General features: G+C 47.4%; 1 protein-coding gene across 2 annotated transcripts in view; it reads left to right on the plus strand.

Moving 5' to 3' along the window:
• Positions 1-24,484, plus strand: part of TMEM132B (transmembrane protein 132B) — a 301,587-nt gene that overhangs the window by 150,897 nt on the left and 126,206 nt on the right. The gene's annotated exons all lie outside the window — the stretch shown is intronic.

A 24,484-nucleotide genomic window follows, 5' to 3' on the forward strand; every position in this document is an offset into this window, starting at 1 on the left:
TCTAGGCTGCCTTTGAACCAGGCCATGAGTTGCTGCATGTGAAGGAGTGGAGAACCCATGACCAAATGTGCAAACAAAGTTGCAAACAAGATGCGTCAACCAATACGGCAAAAAGCGATACAGCCTGGATCTCTTGTATTGCTGACACAGCCCTTTAAATCTTCCCCCAAGAGCAAGCTTTTCCGTACTGCGAACATTAGTATAAAGCCAGGGTGCCGCTCTGAATGCTGCATTCCGTTAACATTTGGATTAATTGCTATTGCTAATAATAATCAATTTGTATGCAAACTGGCAAGCGGGGAGTTTGCATGGCGGAAGCTGCCTTGGAAATGTTCATCAGCAAATGGGCCAATAAAAAGGTTAGCTTAAATCTGAAGGGAATATTAGGGAATTACTGTTCTTACTTGCTTGTTTCGACGATTATGCAGTTTGTTTATGCGTGTGAGCATTTTCCCTCCACAATTAGGGTGGCTGATGTTGGGTTGTTGATTGTCAGTGTGCTACTGTTTTTGGTAGCTCATCAGCTCTGGTATATATATTCACGATGGAGAACTACTTTCTGTGGAAGTTCCACTTGCCTGGGATTAGGGATGTTAAAGAATTCCGCCGTGGACTCAAATGTGGTGGGATTCTTTGGAATCTGGCCTCTGGAATCCACAGCGGAAGGGATCACTTACCTCTGCTCCAGGAGGATTTCAGGCGGAATGGCACACTGGCTCCGTACCGCTGGCAATAGGGTAATGGTGGCCGCCATTACCATTTTGCTGGGAGACACACAGTTGCAGATGGTGTAGTGGACGCCACTTGTGGCCGTAAAGTGCTTAGTTTGCCCTAAGTTTGTTGTTGTTCAGTCGTTCAGTCATGTCCGACTCTTCGTGACCCCATGGACCATAGCACGCCAGGCCTTCCTGTCCTGCGCTCTCTCCCGGAGCGTGCTCAAGCTCATATTCATTGCGTCGGTGATGCTATCTAGCCATCTCATCCTCTGCCATCCCCTTCTTCTTTTGCCTTCAGTCTTTCCCAGCATCAGGGTCTTTTCCAGAGGGTTTTCTCTTCGCATTAGGTGGCCAAAATACTTGAGCTTCAGCTTCAGTATCTGTCCTTCCAATGAGCACTCAGGGTTGATTTCCTTCAGGATGGACTGATTTGACCTCCTTGCAGTCCAGGGGACTCGTATGAGTCTTCTCCAGCACCACAGTTCGAAGGCATCAATTCTTCGGCGCTCAGCCTTCCTTATAGTCCAGCTCTCACAGCCATGCATTACTACTGGGAAAACCATAGCTTTGATTAGACGAACCTTTGTCGGCAAGGTGATGTCTCTGCTTCTTACTATGCTGTCTAGGTTTGCCATAGCTTTCCTCTCAAGGAGCAAGTAGGGATGGACGAAAGTCCCTTACCTGGTCCCGCAGATTTATTCGGGGGGGGGGGGAGGCACTCCGGTTCTCCCCCCAAAATTCTTGGCAGGTGGGGAGGCGCCCCACCCCTCCCAGCCGAAAATCTGGCCGGGGGGGAGCTCCCCATCTCCCTGGCCGCGAAAGAAAAAAGTCAAGTGTAAAAAAACAAAACAAAACGTGATAGGCTACGTAAAGATTTACGTAGCCTATCATGGCTAGATTTTCAAAGTCAGCTGTGATAGGCTACGTAAATCTTTACGTAGCCTATCATGGCTGACTTTGAAAAAAAAAGCGTGTACGCAAATGGCGGCGCCCATGGGCGCTGCCATTTGCATTCCTTATTTGGGCACGGGTAGTCTACGTAAAGATTTACGTAGACTACGGTGAAAATAAGGGCAACGCAAATAGTGTTGCCCTTATTTTCGCCGTAGTCTACGTAAATCTTTATGTAGACTACCCGTGCCCAAATAAGGAACGCAAATGGAGGCGCCCATGGGCGCCGCCATTTGCGTACGCCGTTTTTTTTTTTTTAAAGTCAGCTGTGATAGGCTACATAAAGATTTATGTAGCCGCCAGGACCCGCCGCTGAGAGGGACATTCACACAAGGTAAGTCCCATCCCGGCGGGGGGCACGGGGGTGTTGGAGAATGTCCCCACCAATTTCAGGGGGCCGAATGCGTTGGCATTCGGCCTCCCGGAGATTCATGGAGAAATTCTCCGACATCCCTAGGATCAAGCGTCTTTTAATTTCATGGTTACAGTCACCGTCTGCGGTGATCTTGGAGCCCAAGAAAATAAAATCTGTCACAGCTTCCATATGCCAGGAAGTGATGGGGCCAGATGCCATGGTCTTCGTTTTTTTAATGTTGAGTTTCAAACCAGCTTTTGTACTCTCCTCTTTCACCCTCAACAAGAGGCTCTTGAGATCCTCTTCGCTTTCTGCCATTAGGGTGGTATCGTCTGCATATCGGAGGTTGTTGATAATTCTCCCGGCAATCTTAATTCCGACCTGTGATTCATCCAACCTGGCGTTTCTCATGATGTACTCTGCATATAAGTTAAATAAGCAGGGTGACAATATGCAGCCTTGTCGTACTCCTTTCCCAATTTTGAACCAATTGGTTGGTCCATGTCTCGTTCTTCTTACTGTTGCTTCTTGACCCTCGTACAGGTTTCTCAGGAGACAGGTAAGGTGGTCTGGTACTCCCATCACTTTAAGAATTTGCCACAGTTTGTTGTGATCCACACAATCAAAGGCTTTAGCGTAGTCAATGAAGCAGAAATAGATGTTTTTCTGGAATTCTCTTGCTTTCTCCATGATGCAGCGAATGTTGGCGATTTGATCTCTAGTTCCTCTGCCTCTTCGAAACCCAGCTTGTACTTCTGGTAGTTCTCGGTTCGCATACTGCTGAAGCCTAGCTTGTTGGATTTTGAGCATCACCTTGCTGGCATGTGAAATGAGCGCAATTGTGCGGTAGTTTGAACACTCTTTGGCGTTGCCCTTCTTTGGAATTGGAATGTAAACTGACCTTTTCCAGTCTTGTGGCCACTGTTGAGTGTTCCAAATTTGTTGGCATATTGAGTGCAGCACTTTAACAGCATCATCTTTTAGGATTTTAAATAGCTCAGCTGGAATACTGTCATCTCCGCTAGCTTTGTTGTTAGTGATGCTTCCTAAGGCCCACTTGACTTCACTCTTGAGGATGTCTGGCTCCAGTTCAGTGACCGCACTCTCATGGCTATCAGGGACATTAAGATCTTTCCTGTATAGTTCTTCTGTGTATTCTTTCCACCTCTTCTTAATCTCATCTGCTTCTGTTAGGTCCCTGCCTTCTTTGTCCTTTATCATGCCCGTCTTTGCACAAAACGTTCCCTTGAGATCTCCGATTTTCTTGAAGAGATCTCTAGTCTTTCCCATTCTGTTGTTTTCCTCAATTTCTTTGCATTGTTCATTTAAGAAGGCCTTCTTGTCTCTCCTTGCTATTCTCTGGAACTCTGCATTCAGTTGGATGTATCTTCCCCTTTCTCCCTTGCTTTTCGCTTCCCTTCTTTCCTCAGCTACTTGTAAAGCCTCATCAGACAGCCACTTGGCTTTCTTGCATTTCTTTTTCTTTGGGATGGATTTCATTGCTGCCTCCTGAACAATGTTACGGACCTCCGTCCCTCAGGCACTTTGTCTATCAGGTCTAATCCCTGAAATCTATTCCTCACCTCCACTGTATATTCATAAGGGATATGATTGAGATCATACCTGAATGGTTTAGTGGTTTTCCCTACGTTCTTCAATTTAAGCCAAAATTTTGCAAGAAGAAGCTCATGATCTGAGCCACAGTCAGCTCCAGGTCTTGTTTTTACTGACTGTATAGAGCTTCTCCATCTTTGGCTGCAAAGGACATAATCAATCTGATTTTGATATTGACCATCTGGTGACGTCCATGTGTAGAGTCGTCCCTTGTGCTGTTGGAAAAGAGTGTTTGCTATGATCAGTGTGTTCTCTTGGCAAAACTCTATTAGCTTTTGTCCTGCTTCATTTTGTACACCAAGGCCATGCCTGCCTGTTATCCCAGTGATTTCTTGACTTCCTACTTTAGCATTCCAATCCCCTATGATGAAGAGGACCTCTTTTTTTGGTGTTAGTTCTAGAAGGTGTTGTAGGTCTTCATAGAACCGATCAACCTCAGCTTCTTCGGCCTCAGTGGTTGGGGCATAGACTTGAATTACTGTGATGTTGAATGGTTTGCCTTGGATTCGTACTGAGATCATTCTATCATTTTTAAGATTGTACCCCAGTACTGCTTTTCCCATCCTTTTGTTGACTATGAGTGCTACTCCATTTCTTCTAAGGGATTCTTGCCCATAGTAGTAGATATGATGGTCACCTGAATTAAATTTGCCCATGCCTGTTCATTTTAGTTCGCTGATTCCCAAGATGTCGATGTTCAATCTTGCCATCTCATGTTTGACCACCTCCAGCTTACCTTGATTCATTGATCTTACATTCCAGGTTCCTAAACAATATTGTTCTTTACAGCATTGGATTTTCTTTTCACCACCAGACGCATCCACAGCTGAGTGTCCTTTCGGCTTTGGCCCAGCCGCTTCACTCTTTCTGGCGCTACTTGGAAATACCCTCTGCTCTTCCTCAGTAGTATATTGGACACCTTCCGACCTGAGGGTCCCATCTTCCAGTGTCATCTCTTTTAGCCTTGTGATACGTTCCATGGGGTTTTCTTGGCAAGAATACCGGAGTGGGTTGCCATTTCCTTCTCCAGTGACCACATTTTGTCAGAACTCTCTGCCATGACCTGTCCATCTTGGGTGGCCCTGCACGGCATAGCTTATGGCTTCACTGAGTTACACAAACCCCTTTGCCACAGCAAGGCAGTGATCCATGAAGGGGGCCCTAAGTTTACCCTAGTTTAACCTTGGTTAAACCTAACCTAGCATATTGTGGGAAAAACACAGCTGCAAATGGCATAGTGGACGCCACTGCCGGCTGGAAAGCCCTGAGTTCAACCTAATTGCAGCTGTTTAAGGCTGCATTTAGGTTAAACTAAGTGCTTTAAGGACGCAGTGGTGTCCACTATGCCATTTGAGGCTGTGTGTCTCCCAGCGATACAGTAATGGCAGCCGCCATTACTGTATTGCCAGTGGTACAAGGCGGTGTGTGGCTCTGTGGAATCCTCCTGGAGCAGAGCCACTCTGGAGGATTCCAGGGGGGAGGAACGGATCACCTCCCCCCCCAGCGGAAAACAGAACCGAATGGAAGGTAAGTGTTCAGTCCATGCCTAAAAAAAGGTAAAGGTGTCCCCAACCAGTCGTGTCTGACTCTAGGGCGTGGTGCTCATCTCCATTTCTAAGCCAAAGAGCCAGCACTGTCTGAAGACGCTTCCGTGGTCATGTGGCTGGCATAACTGAACACCGAGGTGCACGGAACGGTGTCACCTTTCCCACCGAAGCGGTACCTATTTATCTATTTGCAATTTCTTGCTTTCGAACTGCTAGGTTGGCAGGAGCTGGGACTGAAGACGGGAGCTCACTCCGTCACGCGGCACTTGGGTCTCGAACTGCTGTCCTGCTGACCTTCTGGTCTGCAGTTCAGTGTATTAACCACTAAGCCACCGCGGCCCCTTAGTCCATGCCTACCTGGGATGAATTGAAAGAACTGTAGTGCTTGAATTACAATGGGTCTGCCCTCCTTATGCTCCGGAACAGCCCCCGTTAGCTAGGGTGGTCAGATGTCCTCTGTTACAGATGATGAAATAAAGGGGTCTCTGAGGACTGTCCTGAATTTGAAGGCATCCTCTACTTCAGCAGTGTAGAATTTCTGGACCAAATCTGGGTCATTGCAGGCCCAATCCAGCCCTACTGGCTGGTGGTTCTGATTTCGGTGGGGATATGAATCCAGTCAGGGTTTTAGTCAGAACCAGCCAGACCTCTAAAGGAGCTATCCAAAATGCTTAACCCCACCCCCAAAATGGTTTCAGCACCTTGGATAGCTCCTTAAGAGTTCTCACCACTTTAGGTTCCAGTCTGAAGCAGCCTTACTAGAGAGTAAGGTCTGAGTAAACCTGCTTAGGACCAGGCTGCAAATTTATACATGTTTATCCAGGAGCAGAAATACCCATTAATCACAATAGACTTCCTTTCATGTAAATTGTTTCATGATGGATGCAGTGTTCTTTTTTTGGAAGCTGCCTCATATACTTGGAAAGGGAGGACTGAATAAAATCGTAACGCTAAGGTGAAAAATGAAATGCCTAGGATCTGGCCTCAATACTGCAGGCAATTACTGGGAGTAAGTCCCATTGAATTCACTGGGACTTCTGAAAGGGTTGCACAGTAAAGATTCTATTCACAGTACCTAAGATTTCAAACATTAAAGCTGTTGCGGTCTGTTTCTTAACACACGTGCTTCAGACTTTTAGCGCAGAGTAGGCCTACTGCAGAATAATGAACACACTGAGTGGCCACTGGAAAATAACTTCCAGCAATTTGGAAAAGGTGCTTTCAGGTGGTGGACTTCAGATAGAGTGAGAATAAATATATTACAAGGGGGACCTGCAACACAGTTTTCTGGTATATCTTCACCTCGTAATAGCAGTATTCCTATTCAGGGTACCAGTAAGTGATATGTTCCACTGGGATACTATAAACTGGCCTTCCCAACCTGGTGCCCTCCAGATGTTTTGAACTCCATATCTCACCATCCTCAGCCAGCATGGCTAACTGCCAGGGACAACAGGATGGCGCCAGGTTGGGGAACGCTGCTATAGAATATTAGCGGCTAAAGTAATCCAACTTTAATCCAATCCCTCCTCCATTTTTCTCTTTGAACTGACACTTCAGGTTCTATGGCTCCTGGTTTGTACGGAGCATGCTCAGACATTGGATCCTTCCTCTTCCATCTACAACTAGAGATGGATGGAGTCACCTCTGTCTGGGGACACCAGTCAGTCGCTGAGCTGCCCCCACTGCTGCACCTGCTTGTTGCATCGCATGAGCCCCTAGACAGCTCAGCAAGCAACTGGCGAGAGCTGCAGGGCCTCCTGCACCTTCCCTGAACCGCCACTGTTACACAAAATAGCGTCTCGGGTCTTTCCGGAAAACTAACGTTGTGTAGATTGCAGCCTTAAAGGGGCCATCAACCAACATTACAGGCATAAATGGCCCATTTGCACCTGTAATGTTGTGCAGATGGCCCCTTTACGGCCACAATCTACACAACATTAGTTTTCCAGAAAGACCCAAGATGCTATTTTGCATAACAATGGCAGCCCAGGGAAGCAGCGGGCGGCTGACCCCCATTCGCAGCGAAAGGGTCCGGTAAGTGGTGCATGGTCCATGAAGAGGAGTCCAGGGGGCCAAATGGGGGGTGGAGTCCCTCGGACTCCACCCCTGTATCAGGTGCTCAGGACATCCTTGTCTACAACCCTTGAGATTTCTCTGCGGAGCTTGATTATCTCCCTGTTATTTTTCAGTGGCCCCATTTTGTCTCCATTTCCATTGGCACGGGGGCACTGAGTTTGCTATCAGAAGGTGTGATAAGCAGCAGGAGCATCCTTGTTTTTGTCTCTGAAATGTTGGAGGGTTCGAAGTCTTGGAGGGCATGTTAATGCATCTCGAAATTTGTTATGGGGAAGAACTGGGTCTTTTCCATCATCTTATCTAGACACATGCATGGACTATGGGACATGTTTAGCACACACTTCCCTTCTGGAATACATTCTACTTGTCATTTATCTCATTAATAAAGGTAAAGGTGTCCCCAACCAGTCATGTCTGACTCTAGGGTGCGGCGCTCATCCCCGTTTCTAAGCCGAAGAGCCAGCGCTGTCCGAAGATGCTTCCGTGGTCATGTGGCCGGCATGACTGAACACTGAGGTGCACGGAACGCTGTCACCTTTCCTGCCGAGGCGGTACCTATTTACCTACTTGCAATTCCTTGCAGAAAATCATTCATATAATTAGTCTTGATCTCACATAATCATTTTAAGACACACAATCTGAACATAATGCGGACCATGGTCTTATGGAGGGAGCTCATAATCTTCAATTGTGACTCATTGCTTTCACCACGTTTGAGAGTGTAATCCCAAACTAAGAAAACAGTATTTTATTGGAGTAATAAATAAAATAAATGGCTCAGACCCAACATAAATAAGAAAATATCTTCTCATAGGAAGGCGCTAATGTGCTCTCCTGAGAATTATTGTAAGTCATCAAAACTTTGGAGTGGTGGGGTGCTTCCCTTCCACATTTCTCAGGAAGGGCCAACACATTCACTTCAAATGTAGCTCTAGGTGAAATTTTAGTGGCGGGTCTAATCTCCATTCCTGAGCTGTGAGAGCCAGTATGGCGGAATGGTTGGTGTTGGACTTGGACTCAGGAGATCTGGGTTCTAGTCCCCACTTGGCCATGAAACTCGCTGGGGGACTTTGGGCCAGTCACTGATTCTCAACCTCACCTACCTCACAGGGTTGTTGTGAGGATAAAATGGAGAGCAGGAGGATCATGCAAGCCACTTTGGGTTCCTTGGAGGAAAAAAAAGGCAGGATATAAATGGAATGAATGAATGAATGAATGAATGAATGAATGAAAATGCGGTCTAACTGGCAGAGCACATTCTCCCAACCCAGAATGCCCTGGCAATGCATAATTCTAGGTCCTTCTGCAAAAGAAAATGATAGCCCCTGCTGCTAGATGCCTGTTGTTTAGTGGCAGGGGTTATTCCCCCCGCCCAAAAAAAGGCCTCAATATGTCATGATATATAGGGTAAGTTTGCATCCCAGGTGGTGCCCCAAACTTGTCCCTCTGCCCCCACAATCAAAAGGACCCTCTCATATCATCAACTATGAATGAACTGTGTGTGGCCTTACTTCACGCTACCTGCCAGTCTCAGGGAGTGAGGCCGCACACCCTAAACTGTGGTTGAAGAAGGACGTGATGTCTGAGCAAAGTCTCGGGGAGCTCAGTAAGCCAGGCCCCGGGCATAGTGAGCCATGATGTACTCAGAGCAAACCCTAGGTCCCCCGGAGAGTGGACAGCCACAGGAGCTTTAGAGGTGGAGGGAATATGGGCCACCTGCTTTTGGCACTGCCCCTGCCCAATGCTGTCTTTGGCTCTGCCCACTGCCAACATATGAGCCCTGGGAGATTACCTGTGAGGGAATGTGGGCTCTTGACAGGGATTGTCCAGCCCAGATCTAAGAGAAAATGAGCCCTCCGAAGTAGTGGATAATTCAGTGGTGTAGTGGAGCTGGGGCTCATAGGGAGGCAACACCAAGACTTGGTTTTATTAGCAGGGACGCTGACATCATCTACCCCCCCCCAGTTCCTTTCGCCCCGAGCCTGCCTGAAATCCTCACAAGAGCTGTGGAGCGGGGAGGGGTGAGTTTTCCCAGCAGCAATATATTGTCCCCCTATTGTGATGGCTTGGTCTTGAAGTTTGGGATGGCTTCAATGAGCAATTTAAGGCTCAATGGGTAGTATCCCATGTTAGTCCTATGTAGAGTAGACCCTTTAAAATGCATGGGACTTAAGTTAGTTCTGACTACTGTACATCTCATTCATTTCAATGGGGCCACTCTACATAGGACTAACATGGGATACTACCCAACAGCTTTACAACCCACCTCCCCCTGGTAGAGATGAAAATCGCTAGAACTGGTTTGGATCAACACAGCCACCTAAAGTTTTGGAATCGCCATGGGGGTGTGGCTATGGGGCCTATCACGATGAGTGTCTGCACTTCAGAAATTACCACTGGTGGAAATGAGACCAAATTCCGGAAACTGGTGTGCACGAATTAACCAGTGAACTAGCTTCAGGGCTCTTAAGCACAGAATTCTACTCCTGATTGGCTATCTAATATGGCTTACTGAGAAGTGAAGACCAACAGGACATCCTGGTTAGAATGTTAGCCAGACTAGATGCCTGAAGGTCTGGGTTCAAATAACCACTCAGCCATGAAGCTACATAGGTCACCTTTGGTGGCCCTCCAGATGTGGTTGGACCTGACTTCCCATCAGCCCGGCCATCTTCCATCTTCACACAGAGCAGAGTTAAACTTTGGAATTTGCTACCACAGGATGTAGTGATGGCCACCAGTTTGGATGGCTTTAAAAGGGGGTTGGACAAATTCCTGGAGGAAAACGCTATCAAATGGCTACTAGTCCTGATGGCTATGTGCTACCTCCAGTACCAGAGGCAGGGAGCCTATGTACATCAGTTGCTGGGGAACATGGGTGGGAGGGTGCTCTTGCACTCATGTCCTGCTTGAGGCTTCCTATGGGCAGCTGGTCGGCCACTATGTGATCAGAATGTGGGACTAGATATGTCCCTTGGTGCGAGCCAGTGTGGCTCTGTTTATGCTCTTATCTTCCCTTCGGCTGAGGACCACTGTCAAGGTTCCCCTTATGACCTGGACACTCTGACCAACTCCATAAGGATCTCTTGCCTCCTTAAGAGTCCCACCTTCCTTCTTTTCTGAAGCCTTCAGTGCTTCCTAGTCCTGAGGGCTATGTGCTACCTCCAGTACCAGAGGCAGTGAACCTACGTACACCAGTTGCTGGGGAACATGAGCAGGAGGGTGCTGTTGAGCTCATGCCCTGCTTGTGGGTTCCCAGTTGACAGCTGGTTGGCCACAGTGTGAACTGGACTAGATGAACCCTGGGTCTGATCCAGCAGGGCTCTTCTCATGATGTCCTTATGGGCAGGGGGGATTGGAATAAGAGTTCATCTACATCCAGAGTGCCACATATCCCCTAGCCCAGCTTTTGTCTAGTCATGATCTTTCGGTCTTTCTTTTAACCTGGCTCCCAGAGTTGTTGGTAGGATCAGGCCTCTTTTTCCACTGAAGGAGTGGAAGGTTGCCTCCTGTTTTCATGAAGAAAACAACAGCACAGTGCCATGTTCCCAGGTATTAAACATTTTGGGGAACACTACGTGAAGGGTCACTGCTAGGCAATCCGCAAAATCAGGATGGTGTCTTGTACCGATTGCAGTGCAATTAGGAGGAAAATGAGCATGGGCTTAATTGCGATTAGGCAATTAAAAAATGGGGGGGGATGCCCTGTTCCTCATCAGCCCCACTCTGTAATGCATATGTGTGGCAAGTGATTGCAGGCCTTTTCTCTCTTTCTCTCTCCCCCACCCTGAACAATATATTAAAGGGGGAAAAGGGCTGCTTGTAATTTAAAAAGGAGCCAATTTACCCCGGCATACAGTTTTCAGCTCCGCCGCTCGTTAATCACTCTGTTAAACATAATAGCCATTCTTGTCTCGAGGCCGTTAATCATGTTGTGAATGTACTTATCAGTACGTATTAGAAATACAATACAAGACTTTCCGACACAGGGATGGATGCAATTACTGCAATCAGGGTACATTTAGCTATTGTCTTATCACACTGCTGCGGTGGTTTTTAAGCCTTGAAAAAAAGAAAAACCATCAACCCAGCATAAGGAGAATTTAAGTAGGAAGGGAAATGTTGGAGAATGCCAGTTAGGGCAACAGAACAACTGACCTTCCCGTGAGAGCTTCTGGTAGCCGGGAGGGGAGCGTTGGACTGAAGTTGGCTAAACAGAGGGCAAAAGGACATGAGAGAAGGGCAGAACTACATGCTTGGCAGCAAACGCAGGACTGATTGGAGGGCCTGTAGTTTAGTGGTAGAGCATGTGCTTTGCAACGTGAAGGGTCCCAGGTTCAATCCCCAGCAGGAGAGATTGGGAATGGACTGATGCTAGGGCAGAGTAAATCTGTTTTCCTTTGTATAAGCTTTGCATGATTTCAAGCACAAGTTCCTTAATTAATTAATTAATTAATTTCATTTCTATACCGCCCAATAGCCGAAGCTCTTAGTGTCCTTCCATCCTGTTTCTGCGTCACTTTGCAAATACATAAAAATTCACACACTCTTTGTATGAATTTTGGGCTGAGCCCACGTTTGGACACATTATCTTGTATGTTGAGTTCCCTAACGTGCATTTTTTTTTTTGCAAGCAGTCTCCCCTGATGTATGCAGTTTTATACTCTTATTTTATCTAAAGTACACGTTTTTTATGCTATCTGAAGGAGTGGCACTTACTGGAAGGACAGGGTCACACCCAAAATAGCAGAGCCACCTTGAGTTCCATGATGGAAGAGAGGTGGGATATAAATGTAATAAATAAATCAATAAGCCACATCGTACAGAGTGGAGTTAGGAAATGCTTGGTGAGATCACAACAGGCAGGGCAGGGCTTTAAACAGAGCACTGTGACATGTGCTGGCTGGAACTCAACAAAGGACAGCTGTTGTCTCAGCAGGCTGTGGAGGCCTCGTGATGGTTGGCTGGACCAGACCTGCTGTTAAATCCACCCCCTCTGAGGAGCTTCTAGATCTCTTAAATGGCCATTGACCAATTTTGCAGCTGGTGACTTCCAGGGCATGGGGATAATGTTGACTGCATTGTTGAGGTGCCCTACAAGTCTGAGGAGCCTGATAAAGCCATGTCCTCTGGCCTGGGAAGTCCTGGAGTATCAGACAGTGGCTCACCAGAGGATGCCTCTGAGTCTTCCTTTGAGCTAGGGGGGTGGGGATTGAGGCCAGAGGACATGACAGCTGACAGGGTATTCATTGCAGCTCCACCATCCCTGGAAGTGGTGTCAAAGCTGTGTGAAGAGAAAAGAAAAACGTTGGATACCTCATCTTTATGAAAAGACTCCCCATGACCCATCCCTGAGGAAAATTACTAGAATTTGGAACCCTTCCCCCAACTCTTTGAAAAGCACACCTCCCCCCCCCAGAGACTAAAAAAAGGGGGGAATTTGCTGCCTGCCATGGCCTGCAGCCTCTGCTTTTTGTGTCTAGGGCTCTGTAAACCCTGCCCGCTGGGGATGCGGCAGAACAGAATCACACCCATATTATTCAATCTGAGAAAGTTCTTGTTCTCTGCCTCTCTGCCTCTGCCTCTCTCAAATCTCTCTTTTGAATAAAATGAAAGGGAATATTTGCTTTCAGTCCTACCACCCACTTTAATTGGCACAACAAAAGCTAAGAAGCACTAAAGAGAAATACACACACACACATACAAATTGTTCAGCAAAACAACTGACATAAGGGGGAAAACAACAGCAACCCAGAGTTGTCATGCCACGCAAAGAAGCTCTTCTCAAGGGTCTTGTTTTGTAAGAACTCTAAGAGAATGCCAAACATTTTCTTCCTAAATGTTAGCACTTTTTATGGTTTGTGTAATTCAGAAAGGTATGTAAAAAAAGAAAAGAAAAAAAGATTTTACTGAAACCTTCCATTACAAGTACAAGTTCTGTTAGAACTGTACCATTATGTGGTTATCTGCAGCACACAGGGGAAGTCATAAGCATCTGACAGGGCCAGATCAGCCCTGGTAAGTGCATAAGGCACAACACACTAAGTAAAGGCAGAAGCCTCTTTTGTAAAGGGCAGCTGCAACAGGACCATGGATAGATCAGAAGTGAGCTTTGCTGGCTGGAGCTCTTGCCTACTAAAACCATAGGAGGATGTTGTCTTAGCAGCGAGCTAACATCAATTTAAGCCTTATGCAGACAGCCACAATTTGTAGTGTGTTCAGCTGCACCCCATCTGGAGGAGCTGGCTGGACTGTTAAAGGGCTCTCACCTGATTTTGTAGTTCCAGCCTTCCGAGACGTCGGTGAGGTGGAGGTTCTGATATGGTGGGGGGTGGGGGTCAGCCAGAAGGCTGGCTGAATATGAGATTGACTCTCTTTCCCTGGAAGAGCAGCCTGATCCTCGTCTTTGTTAGAGTCCTCTCCTGTACCCTGAAAAGAGGCTGGGGGACATCACATATATACATACAGTATATATGTGTGTGTGTGTGTGCGTAGATGTATCTGTATCTGTGTGTGTGTGTGTGTGTGTGAGAGAGAGAGAGAGAGAGAGAGAGAGAAGAGAGTATGTGTGCGTGTGTGTATGTGCACGTGTGTGTACAGTTTTAAGAGTCTATCTCCCTACATGTGCAGAGCCCTCCAAATATATGTGTGGAATCTCCATTGGTAGCTGTCTGCTTCTGCCAACCCACAGCAGGGCAGAGATCACCAGCTGAAATGCAAGGATAGAACTGGTTAGGGATGCAAGAGAAATCCGCTGTGGATTCAAATGAGGCCGGATTCTTTGGAATCCAGCCTCAGGAATCCTCAGCGGATCAGGACCACTTACCTCCGCTCCAGGAGGACTAGAGGTGGAACAGCACTCGGCTGCTTCTTGCCAGCCAGAGCCGTTCGTCTCCTCCCTGTCCCTGCCAATTGCCATGTCTTTTTTTTTTTATGGCGGTTGGCAGGATGTGCCCATAGTTGTTGTTCAGTCGTTCAGTCATGTCCGACTCTTCATGACCCCATGGACCATAGCACGCCAGGCCTTTCTGTCCTCCTCTCTCTCCCGGAGTGTGCTCAAGTTCGTATTCATTGCATCGGTGATGCTATCTAGCCATCTCATCCTCTGCCGTCCCCTTCTCCTTTTGCCTTCAATCTTTCCCAGCATCAGCGTCTTTTCCAGGGAGTTTTCTCTTCACATTAGGTGGCCAAAATACTTGAGCTTCAGCTTCAGTATCTGTCCTTCCAAAGAGCACTCAGGGTTGATTTCCTTTAGGATTGACTGATTGGACCTCCTTGCAGTCCAGGGGACTCGTAAGAGTCTTCTCCAGCACCACAGTTCGAAAGCATCAATTCTTCGGCGCTCAGCCTTCCTTATAGTCCAGCTCTCACAGCCATATGTTGTGCCCATAGACTTATATGCAAAATAGAGCTGTGAATCTTGCATATAAGCCTATGGACATATAGACTTAGATGCAAGATTCATGACTCTATTTGTGCCTAAGTCTATGGGCACATCCTCCCGATCGCTTTTTTTTTTTTTTTAAAGACATGGCAATTGGCAGGGACAGGGAGGAGGCAAACGGCTCTGGCTGGCAGGAGGGAAGGTAAGCAGCCCCCAAGCCAGTTCCTCCCCCCCGGTATCCGAGCGGAGCGGAGCCGCTCTGGAGGATTCGGGGGGGGGGGAGGAACAGATCACCTTCCCTCCACGGATTCCCCACCAGAACAGATGGTGGGGAATCCATACACCCCTAGAACTGGTGGCCTTGACAAGCAGGAGAGCTGGTCCTGCTTAGTGAGAGAGGTGGGTGGCTGCTGAAGGGAGGGCCTTTCAGTGGTGGCATCCCGGCTGTGGCATCCCTGCCCACTCTGACAGGCTCACCTGTTGCCTATGTTGTGGTCTTTTCAGCACCGCAGGTATGCCTGTCCTCCTTCCAGGCATTTCAGTTCTTCAGTAGGTACAACCTTTTAGGTCTTTGCAATGGTGTTGGTTTTACTTTGGCTTTATTCCGTAATGTGATCCATTCAGAAATGCATCTTGTAGCACCTTAAAGACTAACTCACTTATTATGGCACAAGATTTTGTGGATTGCAGCCCGCTTCACCCAATGGCAAACAGAGGCCCAAGGGTGAAGAACTGAGGCTAGCCTAAGGCCACCTAGTTCACTGATGGATCACAACTGGTGTTGCAGAGCGACAAAGAAGCTGAATGTGAACCAGGAACATCCTTGGTTCCAGTCTCACCTCTGCCATGGTGTCACTAGGTGGCCACACATCAGTGTCTCTACATCTCAGCCTCAGCCATGTGCCTCAGCGGTAGAGTAGCTGCTTTGCATGCAGAAGGTCACAGGTTCAGTCCCTGGCAACCCTAGTGATGAAAAGACCAGTAGCTGACAAAGGGAAAGAATTTTGCCCGAGACCCTGGAGAGCCACTGCTACACAGAGTAGACATAACCGGACCAGATGACCAAATGGTCTGACCTAGGGATGTGCAAATCAGCAAAACCTAGAGTGGATGGGTGACCAGCCAGATGGGCAATTAATAAATTTAATAAATAAATAAATAAAATAAAAACTCAGGCTTGCTGACATTCTCCAAATTCCATCTTGAAGGTCTTTCTGACTCAAGTCCATATCAGATTGCATGTTTTGGATGAGTTATTTTTGGATGAAAATCCATGTGTATTTTCCCAAGATACATGCATCAACTGTGCACATCTTTGAAATGTAGGCATCCTTCTCCCATTGATTACAGTGTATTAGTGTGCATTTCCCCAAAGTATGCATTTTCATGCACATCTTTCAAATGAATGCCTGTTGTCAAAGGCATTTTTTGGAGGGTCCGCAAATCATGTTGCAAGTTTGGATATGTATGGGCTTTGATCACAGATTGCATCCAGGTTTGATGCTGCAGCCGATGATTTTGAAGGGAAGACCTCTCTACTTACTCTTTGAGTTCCTACACTTCACCAATCATACTGTATCACTTAACAAGATATTGTTAAGAGTATGAATTGCAAGAACTGTTAAAAACATACATACACAATCCTATATTAACCATTCAAAATTCTGCCCAAATGTCAAACTTAAAAACACAGTCACATGCCTTCCATTTTGTGCAAAGGAAGTCATTGATTTGATTCTTCTCTCTGTGTTGGCTACCCCTGACCCTGTACTTTCTATCTAATTGGATTCATTTATTAGATTTTCCAGGCAGGCACCTATTCAGAGCTTTACTGCCATCCTCATTTAACAAAAACTGACTTTTTTTAACTGAAAAGTTCTATATTGCAGTGAGGAGAAAGAAAAAAACTGGTTTTCACTGAAATGTTTTTAAGAGCAGAATTTATGTGTAAAAGTAGAATGGGGGACAACCATATTCTGAGAAATCCCACTGTGAGAACACTGTGCTAAAATAAAAACAGATTTATCTACATTTGCTAGAGCTGAGTGGAATCCACTTCCTTCATTTTATGTTTGTTTTTTGGAGTGATTTTCAGCTGTCATGAACATTAGTGGCATCACCATGGTGCTGTCCTTCTTGCTGACCTTTCCCTCTCATCCTTAATTATTGCAGTCTTTGGCCTCCTTTTCTCATACTGCCATAAGAACATCAGAACAGCCCTGCTGGATCAGACCAAGGGCCCATCTAATCCAGCATTCTGTTCACACAGTGGCCAACCAGCTGTCAACCAGCAACCCACAAGCAAGGCATGAGCACAACAGCACCCTCCCACCCATGTTCCCCAGCAACTGGTATACAGAGGCTCACTGCCTCTGGTACTGGAGGTAGCACATAGCCATCAGGACTAGAAGCCATTGATAGCCTTTTCCTCCAGGGATTTGTCCAACCCCCTTTTAAAGCCATCCAAATTGGTGGCCATCACTGCACCCTGTGGTAGCAAGTTCCATAGTTTAAGTTTGTGGTGTGTAAAGACGTCCTTCCTTTTATCTCTCCTGAATCTCCCACCAATCAGCTTCATAGGATGACCCCGGGTTCTCGTATTTTGAGAGAGGGAGACAAATGTCTCCCTACCCACATTCTCCACTCCTTGCATAATTTTGTAGGCCTCTGTCATGTATCCCCTTATCCTCCTTTTTTCCCAAGCTAAACAATCCCAGCTGTTGTCACCTCCTCTCACAGGGGAGAGAGGAGCCCCTTGACCATTTTAATTGCCATGCAATCCTATTGGCTGTGGTATCCCATGTGATTTTTGTTGATGTCATCACAACACTCAGTTTGATGGAATGGCATCATGGTTGCTCAGAATTCCATGATTCTCACCACAGCCAGTGGGATTAAACAACCACACAGGTGATTCAAGCTGAACACTTGAGAGAAAAGATGGAGAGAAATGGCACCACAAAGAAGCAGTAGGGATGTATGAATCCCTTACCTGGCTCCGCACAGGGGCATCCGCGGTGGGGGGGGGAGGCACTCCGTCCCTCCCCCCGGAATCCTACCCAGCTGGCTCTGTTCCATGGCCAAGCCGCAGAGCCACTGGCCAGCTCTGGCTGCCCACAGCCGGACACCTGGCCACTGGGCAGCCCTGCAGGGATGCAAATGGCAGCTGTCATAGCCGCTGCCATTTGCATCCCTGTATTGAGCCATGATAGGCTACGTAAATATTTACATAGCCTATCATGGCAGGGGGAAAAACCCCAGTGTATGCATATGGCGGTAGCCACCGCCATTTGCGTACACTGAGTTTCCCCCCCCCCCGCCGTGATAGGCTACGTAAATACTTACGTAGCCATTTGCGTCCCTGCGGAGTTTGGGTCCCCCCCCTGCTGTACGCTGGGTTTCCCCCCCCCTGCCATGATAGGCTACGTAAATACTTACATAGCCATTTGCATCCCTGCGGAGGCTGTGATAGGCTACGTAAATGCTTACGTAGCCTATCACAGCAGGGGGGAAAAAACCCCAGCGTACGCAAATGGCGGTAGCCGCCACCATTTGCATACGCTGAGGTTTTCCCCCCCTGCCGTGATGGGCTACGTAAATACTTACATAGCCTATCACGGCCTCCGCAGGGATGCAAATGGTGTCCCTGCGTTAGCTGTGATAGGCTACGTAAGTATTTACGTAGCCTATCATGGCTAGGAAGAGGAGGAAGCGAATGGCGGCCAGGATGGCTGCCATTTGCAAAGCAGCGTGGATGGGAGCAGGTAAGTGCTCCGTTCTGTACACCTTTCATGGGGTGGGGGGGGTACCATCGTAGAATTCTCTGACATCCCTAAGAAGATCTGTCGTAGAATTCTCTGACATCCCTAAGAAGCAGAAGCCAGAGGAGTAAAGGGCACCCACCAGTATCGAAACAATGTGAATATTTAGCAAGGTGGCTGTTTCCCCCTGTAATCAGCTGCAGCAAATGTGCCTCTTTCAAGGGATATGTCAAACTGAGTGTAAGTTCAGTCTAGCCCTATGTCAGGAGCGGGAATGTGTGAATCAACAAAACTCAAGCATTGACAAAGTTCTCTGAATTCCATCTCAAAGCCCATTCCAATTTGAGTCCATATAAGATTGTGAGCTTTGCTTTTTTCTTTTCTCATGGAAATCCATGCATATTTCCATGCACATTTTTCCAAATGCGTGCCTCAGTTGTGCGCATCTTTGAAATGAGTGCATTCTTCTCCCATTGATTGAAGCCCATTTGTCTGCATTTTTCAAAACTGCCCATTTTTTTTCATGCATATTTTTCAAATGTATGCATGCTGTTGAACCCATTCATTCTGGTCCATGGACCACATTGCAAGCTTGGAAAGGTACAGACTTCAACCGCAGATTGCGTCCAAGTTTGTGTTCAGCCCGGAAGGTGCAAACTGAGTAAATTCTGCTCAAAAATGGAAATAATTTCTCATACATCCCTAGTCAGGAGCTGCTGGGATTTGGGGAATGTTGCCCTGTGTGGTGAGCCACTGAACTGCAGGTGGAAGCTTCTCTGTGAAGTCTCACTCCACCCACTCAGGCTGGCCATTGGATCCTTCTGGACAGGAATAAGCATAAGACAATAGAACCCATTCCCTAGGGAGGTGGTGGGCTCTCCCACACTGGAGGCATTCAAGACGAGGCTGGACAGCCACTTGTCAGGAATGCTTTGACTTGGATTCCTGGATTGAGCAGAGGGTTGGACTTGGTGGTCTTGTAGGTCCCTTCCAGCCCTACTATTCTATGATTTTAAGAGGGCTTCCTACTCTCCTTGAGCCTAGTTCGAACAACATGGTCTTCTTGAGCTCTGGTGTGTTCTTGTATCTTTGGTTATTCTTTGTTTCTGACTTGTAACTTGCTCTTGAATTACCTAGGGAGGTGGTGGGCTCTCCCACACTGGGAGGCATTCAAGGTGAAGCTGGACAGCCACTTGTCAGGAATGCTTTGACTTGGATTCCTGGATTGAGCAGAGGGTTGGACTTGGTGGTCTTGTAGGCCCCTTCCAACCCTACTATTCTATGATTCTATGATTTTAAGAGGGCTTCCTACTCTATTTGAGCCTAGGGATGTACGAAAGTCCCTTACCTTTGACGAAAGTTGATTCGCGGTGGGGGGGAGGCGCTCTGTCCCTCCCCCTGAAATTCTGGCCGGGGGGACGTGCCCCGTCCCTCCCCCCCCCAAATTCTGGCCGGGGGGGGGAGGCGCCCCGTCCCTCCCGCCGCAAATCTTGTCTTGCCGGGACTGCAAATGGCGGCGGCCGTAGCCACCACCGTTTGCGTCCCTGCAGTCAGCCGTGATAGGCTACATAAATGTTTACATAGCCTATCATGGCTGAGTTAAAAACAAAAACAAAAAACCGCACGTATGCAAATGGCGGCGCCCATGGGTGCCGCCTTTTGCATTGCTTATTTTGGCACGTGTAGTCTATGTAAACATTTACGTAGACTACGGCGAAAATAAGGGGAACGCAAATAGCGTAGCGTCTGTGCTATTTGCGTTCCCCTTATTTTCACCGTAGTCTACGTAAATGTTTACGTAGACTACACGTGCCAAAATAAGGAACGCATTTGCATATGCGCGTTTTTTTTTTAAACTCAGCTGTGATAGGCTACGTGAACATTTACGTAGCCTATCACGGTATTTTTTTAAAATCTAGCCGTGATAGGCTACGTAAATGTTTACGTAGCCTATCACTTTTTTTTTTTTAACTTGGAAATGGTGGTGGTGGCAGCCGGTTGGAAGACCGGCCGCCGCCGCCCCGCTGCCACCCCGCCGCTGGAGCCGCCGCCGCCAGGGACATTCACACAAGGTAAGTTCCGTCCCGGGGGGGGGTGGCAGACCATTTTGCCACCGATTTCGGGGGGCCAAATGCACTGGCATTCGGCCTCCCCGAGATTCGTGGCGAAATTCTCTGACATCCCTACTTGAGCCTAGTTCGAGCAACATGGTCTCCTTGAGCGCTGGTGTGTTCATGTATCCTTGGTTATTCGTTGTATCTGACTTGTAACTTGCTCTTGAATTCGTCCTTCTGGTTTGTTATTCAGTTCCAACTTGCTTATAAGTATTGACTACAGACTTGTCCTGCAGCTTCTGTCTCCCTGGCTCTTGGCTTGCCTCAGACTTCTGTCCACAGCCCAGCCCTGACAACAGAACAGCTACACCGGAATGAAATTGGTCTCCGTGTATCCCGCTTAGAGAAACTCTTGCTCAAACGGCATCTGAGGCCTCTTCGGTAACGAGAACAGACTTCCCCATGCTGAAGGAAGCAAATAAAAATAATTGAGGCAATTGTCTTGGTTGTCTCCTGAGTTGTCACGATGATGCTGATAAAATCAAATAAACTGGAAGTTATTGCAAGTTGTTAGCAGGAGAAACTGTAGCGAATTGGCAGCGCAAACCAGCCCAGGCGCTTAAGATGTTTTCTCATTATCCGGATTTATTGTTTTCGGGAGCAGGGGGAAAAAAAGCATTGGCTAAGCAAAAATAAGGTGAATAATGCCTGGTCTGGGGGATGTTTGGAACAAAAAATACCAATTTTAGAGTGTGTCGCTGCTATATGGCTGGGGATTGCTTTGTCACTGCGCCTGTTGGTGGTGGTGGATTATGCTGCGGTGTAAAGAACATAGGGGTTTCAGTCCTGGAATCTCCATCTGTGGCCATTTTTAGAGGAGTTGTGATGAAGGAAGTAAAAGCATGAGCCAGTAAAGTATTTTCACATTCTCTGCTGTTGTTTCTCTTTCTTTCCCTCTCTTTTCATAAAACCATGAAAAGAGCTGGCTTTGCTTTCAGTATCTGCAGAATGTCAGCCACCTTCGCTTCCTTCCTTCCTTCCTTCCTTCCTTCCTTCCTTCCTTCCTCTCTCTCTCTCTCTCCCTCCCGCTCCCCTCCCCCTCTCCCTCTCCCTCTCCCCTTCCCTTTCTCTCTCTTTCTTTCTTTCTTTCTTTCTTTCTTTCTTCCTTCCTTTCTTCCTTTCTTCCTTTCTTTTTCACTCTTTCACTCTTTCTCTCCCTCTCCCCTTCCTTCACCATCTCTCTCTCCCCCTCCCCTCCCCTCCCCTCCCCCTCCCCTCCCCCTCCTTCTCCTCCTCCTCCTCCTCCTCCTTCTCTCTCTCTCTCTCTCTTTCTCTCCCTCTCCCCTTCCTTCTCTCTCTCTCTCTCCCCTTCCTTCTCCTTCTCCTTCTCCTTCTCCTTCTCCTTCTCCTTCTCCTTCTCCTTCTCCTTCTCCTTCTCTTTCTTTCTCTCTTTCTCTCCCTCTCCTTTTTCTTCTCCATCTCTCGCTCCCCCTTCTTTCTCCTTCTCCTTGTCTCTCTCTTTCTCTCCCTCTCCCTCCCCTCTTCCTCCTAGTCTTTCTCCTCCACCTCCTCTCCCCCAAGAAGCCTCCATCAAAGTGTCACCATGTCATCACCAGTAGTGTCATGGAACCAGGGCTTGCAGGGACACCAGCGTCAACAGTTTTTTATTAGCAGTTTTTCTGACATCATCTGCTCCCCTCCCCAGAATTCCCTCTGAGGTTAGCTGCAATTCTTACACAAGCTGGGGGTGGGGCAGAGGATGGATTTTCCCAACAAAATGTATTGGGTTTTTTTTTTGGGGGGGGGGAAGTGAGGTTACAACAGAAAATAGGATTATATGGCTGGACTTTGTTCTTTGGGCCTACTCACTTAAGGCTACAGGGAAGCAATAAAGCTAAGTGATGCTTTTTTATTATCCCACCCCCCTTTCACCAGAAAGAAATATGTCTAATGAATGTCTCATGTCTGAAACACTGGGCTGGATTCATCAAAGGGAGTCAGTAATTACCAAATTGAGAGAATCATGAATCGCTTTTCTAAATTTGAAAAGCACATCAAGAATAGATCAGGAGCAGGCAAAATTAATAGTTACGAACTCATTTCCATAGAAATGGACTTATTAGCAAGCATGCCAGCTGCCTAAAATTATAAGGTCTTTTCCTTCTGCTTGCAGGAAATAATCGTGCGTGTGCGTGGAGTTCTTTTTATTTTAAAAATCAAAGTTCTTTTCTTTTTCAAATTGCAACTTGAGTTTTGCTAAGCTTGCACAAGGTGGGGAGGAGAAGATCCATGACTGGGCAATTAAAAAAATAAATAACATGGTGGATATTCATATCAGTTCTTGTTAGCTCTAAGCTGCAGGCCACCATCGAGTGGGAGCCAGGAATCAAAGCAGGGGGATGGAGCCAACTAGGGCCACCATTGCCCAAGCAAAGTCATGGCCTGAAGAGGACGTCTTTCCAGTCCTTCCTGTTGAGGGGAGCCAATAGTCAGCCTGCCTGGCTGGAGTCTCTAAGTCCTCTTGACTGCCTGCTTATTAATTTAGAACATGGTGGGCAACCTGTAGGCCAAAACATCTGGCCACAAATCACCCCACAGGCCGGGGAGCCACCCAATAATTGGCAATTGAGGGAAAGGAGGTGGAGCCAGGGGCCATTTAGGGAGCCCAGAGGGCCTGACTGAGACACCACATGGGCCTGAATTGGCCCACTGGCCTAAGGTTCTGCACCCCTACTCCACACCCTCCAGGCTGGGTCCTCACACCTGTTTTCTGCAATACATTGGCTGTAATGGAAGCTCTGTTGGTTTGACTGGCTTGTTGATAGTGCTGTCACTTGCCTGTCCCGAAGAGCAAAATCATGGCAGAAGATGAGGCTTTGTTCCCCCCAGATTTCTTTTTTCTCTCCGGGTCTCTTTTGAATTTAGGGGTTTTGCTGAGTTCCCGAAGGAGCCAGTGATGGATGTGACTTGAACCAATGGTTAATCACCTCCCAAACCAGAGAAGGAAGTACCTATCAGTCCTTAGATGATAGATAAGGCCTGGGTCAAAGGGCAGGGGTCGAGAACAAAGACAGCCATGGAGCTGCAGACTGAAAGAGACAAAGAAATTCACGTTGGGAAAGTTTGAGCCCCAGTTCATTAATACCTGTGACCCGGGAAGAGATGTGGAACAAAGGGCATACATTGATTGCCATCTTCTGCATGGGGGATTCTGTGTCCCAGATATGGGAGCAATTGGGCTACATTATCTGCCTGCAAGATGGAGGGATCAAGTCAGGAACTGCGTTGGTGGAGGAAGCAGTGCAGTCTACGGAACTGCCAATGCAGCAAGCTTTTCAATAGCAGGTGGGCTCGCTTTGAGAGCCATTTCTCTGGTGGAAAAATGGAGGGGGGGGTGGAGGAGAGAAAGAAAAAGAGAGAGAGAGAGAGAGGATCTATTCCTGACATGAAACCTAATTAGAACAGAACTGCTCTGACAGGTGAGTACAGCTGTTTTTGCAGCGCTGCTAAAAAAAGGAGATTAGGATGAAGAGAGTGCCTTGGCTTTCTTGTTTTTCTTTTTTGAAATGCCAGCACCGCTTGGTGTATGCAAATTGGCTGCAGAGGAAAGGGTGGGCAGGGGGAAGGCTCGTCCAAAAGCTGGAGTAATCAGAAACATATTACCTTCACCCCCCTTACTCAACCAGACTCATAATAACTGACCCCAAAGAGAGTACAAAAATGGTGGAAAGCTTTCCTCCAAATCTCTGTCACTTTGTACTTCATCGGGTCTCCCATAGTAAAAGAGTTGATGGGTTGACTGCTGTTTCAACACACTCTTCCTTTGTGTGTGTTTGTGCACATGCGTGCATACACTTTATTTATTTGGAGCAGGACCAGCATCAAGGGTAGGCATAGCTGGGCAGAAATGTTTGGGCTAGGGATGTGCAAACCCACCCCATCCGGGTTCTGCAGGCACCCGCCCAGCCGCTGCCCCGCTCACCAGTCTCTGGACCATGCTCGAGCCCCTCCCGCACTTGCTGA

Source organism: Heloderma suspectum, chromosome 13 (assembly GCF_057233095.1).
Source record: "Heloderma suspectum isolate Gila_16-S chromosome 13, 16-S_ref, whole genome shotgun sequence".
NCBI lineage: Eukaryota > Metazoa > Chordata > Lepidosauria > Squamata > Helodermatidae > Heloderma > Heloderma suspectum.